The sequence below is a fragment of the Rutidosis leptorrhynchoides genome, chromosome 9, assembly GCF_046630445.1.
Source record: "Rutidosis leptorrhynchoides isolate AG116_Rl617_1_P2 chromosome 9, CSIRO_AGI_Rlap_v1, whole genome shotgun sequence".
In the NCBI taxonomy this organism is placed as follows: Eukaryota; Viridiplantae; Streptophyta; class Magnoliopsida; order Asterales; family Asteraceae; genus Rutidosis; species Rutidosis leptorrhynchoides.
Window position 1 is genome coordinate 234069622 of NC_092341.1, and position 6402 is coordinate 234076023.

The window sequence follows — 6402 nt, forward strand, 5'->3', positions numbered from 1 at the left end:
CCATGTTATGCAACCACCGTTCTTACGGTTGACACCCGATTTAGTTCAGGTGACCTAATGAATTCCAGGTGAATTCCTAGAATTTTACGTTCAATGGTAATGAACGTATTGAAAATGGGTTTTCAGAAAACAAATCGGTTTGTATTTTTGATCAAAATATTTTCTCGTTCAAGCTCGAGTTTAGATATCATTGAATTCCATGAGTTTGAATTCTCAATCTTTAAGGTCAATCTCAAGGATTGAGTAATATCAGACTTAAAAGCTGATTTTTAATCTTTAAGGAGATTATCCTTTCTGGGGATCTGATTCATTAGTCTTATCCAGCTAATTTGCACGGTGCCTCCCCATTGTACGAGATAAATCCTTCTCATGGTTAGGATAAATCTGACCACTTGGCGACCCTGTTTAATGCTGAGGTCCGTGGATTTCCTGCTGATTTTAGTGATGACTTTTCTAGATTTTTCGTCAACCTACAGCTGGTCTGGACGACAACTTCATGACCTAAATCAAGAAGCGCGTGTCTTTTTCGGAAGACTTTACTTCCTTTTAATGATGGAATTGATTCATCGTGTAGATCCATCTCTTCTTTTCTTTCATCGGGTAAAACAGTTTAGTTTAGTCCAAAGCAAAAGTATTTTCAGTTATTTGTTACAGATATATGTGACATATGTTTAAGATAACTTGGTAAATTTTCCCACACTTGGCTTTTTATTTTTCTTTTTATCGTCCTCTATTCCATTTTAAATGAATTTTAACATTTTAGTTTGTTTCTCAATTTATGTCCTTTCCGAGGTAACAATAATTTCGGTGTTAAAACCTAGTTTTATCGTTCATAAATATGTATAAACATGATTTTAATTCATTTAATTAAAAATTTTGAAAAATTTTACTAGAATTGGGTAGTCAGTATATAAGACTAGGGCTGTTCTTTTTTATCAGAGAGCACTAGATTCTAATACAACTACTGCTTTACTAGTATTTTTAATGGTAACCAAGTGTTTAATATAAAAATTTTAAAATCCGAAATAATTTAACCCCTTCCCACACTTAAGATCTTGCAATGCCCTCATTTGCAAGAAATCAGTAACAATTTAAATTATTGAGGGTAATTTGTGTGAAAATGATTAAATTTTTACCAAAGTTTCCAAATATATTGGCGTTTGTTTGCTGAATGATAAATGGTGCACGTCATTTGTTCATTCCGTCTTGTTGTTATTTCACATATATTTTGCATCATTGTCGTCAAAATTACTTGCTTTTGCTGAACTTAATGCCAGTCTTTGAAAACGCGTTGTTTTACCCTGTTTTGTGCATAAAAGAGAATACATACAATACAAATATAATCATACATGCAATTTGAAATGGAACTTTGGCATCCCACTTTCAAACTATAAGAAAAATATTAGTACACAATAATAATAAGAATATCAAACATTACATAAACGTAATAAAAATGTTAAGTGTTTAAAATAATAAAAATATAAATTACCAACTTATCTCTACTGATCAGGAGGTGGGTTAGGAGGAAAATTAGGATATGGATCCCAATTCATGTTCGCGTCCGGGTTCCATGGCTGATTATAGGTGAACTGGTATGCTGCGTCATAATCATATTAATCATAGGGTGGTCTCATTTCTGGCTGATGTGCGGGATAGTATGCGGGTCGGGTCGGATAATACATCTCGCCAGGCTGCAACTGGCTTATAATTTGGCGCTGATGATAATCCCATCGGCCATGCTCTCGTTGCCGGGAATGCTCGTAGTCATTCCGACGTTGCCATGCCTCGTACTGCATATGCCTATCATAGTTCGTCATGTATTCATCCTCCATACGAACGCCTAAATCAAGAGCAGTCTCCCGAACAACTCCTATAATGTTGTTCGCCTCTTCCATTTCATCATCCGAACCTCTTTCTACCTGTCGCTGAGGTCCCTCGTATCGATATACCCGACCACGTCTCATCAATAATACCCTTGCACCGTGATAAAGGTTTGAACTTATAGTTTCACCTCCGTCCTCTATTTCGTTCATTGGACCCCCTTGGTGCTTATCTACACCTAAATACTCTCCAATGAGAGTAATGAAAATACCACCACCTATAATACTCCCCGATTTCATCCCCGAAACTACATTAGCGAGATAATAACCAACACAATAGGGAATGTTAACGAAACTCCTCGGGTCTCTAATACACTTGAGGTAGAACAAATCGTTTACGGTCAATTTCTCCTTATTTCTTCCCCTTTGTGTAATTGTGTTTGCTAAGAATCTATGAATCACCCGGAGTTCAGCTCTGTCTATATCTAAGTATGTATGATTTCCACTGGCGTGAAATTCATTAAAGTGGGACATACGCCTCCAGACAGCGTTAAAATCAAATTCCCTATCTACCCTTTCTCCTTGGGCAATCAGGCTATTACAGTCGGGGCTCAAAAGTTCAGCAGGGGTGTAAATCTGTAAGGCCCTGGCTAAATCTATCATGGACATTCTGTACATGCGTCCACCTAACAGAAATCTAATAAAGCTTCTATCATCTATCCTCCTAACATCACTGTTTAACTTAATAGTACTAAGTAATTCTATACACCATTCCCTATATATGGTTCTACGAATGGAAAATAGGCGCATCCAATCGTTAAACTGAGAATTACCATACCTTTGCACCAATAATTCCCGAATCGGTTCGGCAAGGTCAACTCTTTCCAAAGGTACCCAGTCAATTGCCCTTGGCATTTCAACAACCTTAAAGTAGAGAATGTGCATATTCTTTTGATAATCTGGATACTCTATCCAACATCGATCAAATCTCAGATTTGGGTGTAACTGATCTTCATTAATGTCTAAGCTCAGAATCCTTTGATGTGGAGCGAATTGACGAAACTGATTCATGAATAATTGATCTTGATCGTGATATGGAATATGTTGCTCCTCCTGTTCTTCTTCTTCTTGTTGCATATGTTGTTCTTGTTCATGAAACATTTCCGGTTCGGGCTCTGGTTGCCTGGACGATGATGCACCTGAACCTCCAGTATCGGCTCTCTGTAAAACACATTAAACACAAAAATTGTGCATCCAAATATGCATTAGTGTTAGCAAAATAATAACTTGAAACAATTATGATGACATGTTCAATTCATAACACATTTTATACACATTTTTTTAACAATAACAATTCTACACTTTTACATACGAAAATGTGTACAATGTTTTATCACATTTAAACTCTTAAACATGTCAACTATAATCATTATAGCAATTAAACACTTGTTACATGGCATTCAAATCAAACTAGTGCTCATTTTCATATTTTTGTCAAGTCTACATTTTGTCAAATAAGCATATACGAAAAATGTACATCAGGTTCATAAGCATTTATCTCAAATAACATGCCAAAATAATCACTACTAGCAATGAAACAAGTTTCAAATGGCCTTTATATCAATTTATCCAAGTTCATGAATTTTTGGACTTAAAAAGTCCACTTTAATTCTCAAAAACATGTTTAGGCTCAAAGTTTGGATCAATTAACTACCTAAACATGTTACACTACTTAATTTAGTAACAATTCATGACAAAAATTGGCCATAACCTGTTTATATCAAAAAGCCCCAAATTGCTCAAAAACACAAACCCTAGATTCTTAAAAATTTGAAGTTTTTAGCTTCAATTCATGTTAAATAGCTTCTATCTAGGATATACATGCATAATATAACAACAATTTAGCTCTAATTACACCTAAATTTAACAAAATCAAAATATAAATTTTCTAGCTCAAGAACACAAAAATTCGAATTTAAAGAGATTAGGGGTGAAATCTTTACCTTTCTCCTGAAGGGGTTGAGACTACTGAATCTAGGCATGATTATTGTGAAATTTTTGCAAGAAATTTGGTGAAAATTGGTGAAAAATTGAGAGAGTTTGGGAGGTTTTCGTATGTGTTTGTGTGTGTATTGTGAGAGACAGAGCAGATTCGCTGGATAAATTGATCCTGTCCAGTTTTTGGCTGCCATGCGACTCGCATGGTATAAGCCTTTCCCCCATGCGAGTCGCATGGGGTCTGATTTCTGGTATTTTATATTTTTTTTTTTTTTTTATATATAAAAACCTTATACTTTTAAAACTTAGAATTAATAAAATTTTTAAAATTTTGTTTCTTTTTAGGACGAGGTCGTTTCGGGACGATGCCCTAGTCCGTCCTTCGACAAAATTTTAAAATTTTGTCATTTTCAAGCGATTGTTTTAAAAGCTTAGATTTTTGGATTTTTTTTTTTTGGCATACTTTAAATCAAAAAGATTAAAAATAATGATAATAAAAGTTCTCGTCCCTCCCTCGGGTAAAGCAATTTCGGTTCAAAGACCTAGTCTTCAACTTACGACGAATTTTAAAAATCATATTCTTAACTTAATGAGATAAAGAAAATTTTTGTTTTTAAATTCACACAACTTAAATATAAAATTCAAAATTAATATTAAAAATTCACACCAAACTTAAAATTTGAAATGCATAAAATTAAAAATTCATATTTTTTAAAAATTCACACCAGACTTAATTTAAAAATTCATATTATAAATTCACACCAAACTTATATTAATTTTTCAAATATTTACAATTTTAAATATATTGTTTTTACAAAATTTACGATATTAATTTAAGATTTAAATATTAATTTTAAAAACATGGTAAAAATAAAATTAAAAATCTTTTTGTCTTTTTATCCCACTTTAATTAATCAAATATTATCAAAAATATGCGCCCCTCTTTTCGGTAAAGTAATTTCGGTTCCAAGACCTAATTTGACTCATGACGAATTTTTGAAATATTTTGGGTTGATTGATTAAAGATATTTATACCTTAAGAATAAACGTTAAATTTCGCAGTGATGTAATAAATTTTTGAACGATATCAATAATTTCGATCGCCAAACCTAATTTTATTTAATACCAATTTAATACTTTTTAGCGAACAAATTAGCGTTTATTATCAAAAGGTTAAAAATAAAAATAAAAATAAAAACTGTACAGACATACCTGTGAAATAGATTTCTTAGTTATATGATCTATTATATTCATAAGATAGTCGGTTTAATTGGTTTTCCATGGCTCCAAAGGCGTAACCTCGAGCATTCAGTGTCTTTTCTTCTAAACATATGAACGGTCCGTCTCTGCATAAAGTAACAAATTCGGTATTTGAATAGGTTTGATTATTTGAACATTTACCTCCATGTGACCATTTTCCGCATTTGTGACATCGTTCTAGGTGTCGTGCTCTTCTTTTTGCTGCGGATTTTGATTTTCCTTTACCAAATTGTAACTTATTATCTTCGCATCTGGATCCTTTTCTAACTCCGTCCATTCTTTCTCTGATTACTGATACTAATTCACTCGGTAGTATGTCATTATTACGTTTAGTGATCAAAGCGTGTAGCATTAGACCATGGTTTAATTCACAGGCAGTCTTCATTTCGTAAAAACCTAAAAAAAATAAAAATTCAGAATGGGGGGAGAAGACTAGTTCTTTAGGGTCTGCTAGGGAAAGACCATACGTGTTCCATTTTCGAGAACTACACGAAAACAGACAATCTAACTCTAACAGAAATACATATTATCCTTTAAAGACTTGATTCTCCCCACACTTAGTTAGCTGTGGTGTCGAAATTGTGATTAACTTCATTGTCGACTTCCATCGGACCATGTATGTAATGTTTAACTCTGTGACCATTAACTTTAAATTCAATCCCATTTGAATTTATTAATTCTATCGTTCCGTATGGGAAAACTCTTTTGACTATGAATGGTCCAGACCATCTTGATTTCAATTTTCCAGGAAATAGCTTGAATCGTGAATTGAAAAGAAGAACTCTGTCTCCTTCTTTGAATTCTTTTGAACTTCTGATTCTTTTATCATGCCATTTCTTCGTTCTTTCTTTATAGATTAACGAATTTTCGTATGCTTCATGTCTTAATTCTTCTAATTCGTTTAGTTGACTTAATCGTAGACGTCCGGCTTCATGTAAATCAAGATTACATGTCTTCAAAGCCCAAAATGCTTTGTGTTCAATTTCTACTGGAAGATGACATGCTTTTCCATAAACAAGTCTAAAAGGTGTGGTTCCAATTGGAGTTTTGTAGGCTGTTCTAAAAGCCCAGAGTGCATCCTCCAATTTAATGGACCATTCCTTCGGATTTGATCCTACGGTTTTCTCTAGAATACGTTTTAAAGCTCGGTTGGTATTTTCAACTTGTCCACTTGTTTGTGGATGATATGCGGTGGAGATTTTATGAGTTACTCCATATCTTTTAAGAACTTTCTCAAGTTGATTATTACAGAAATGAGTACCCCGATCACTTATTAAAGCTTTCGGTGTTCCAAACCTTGCAAAAAGACGTTTTAAAAAGTTGA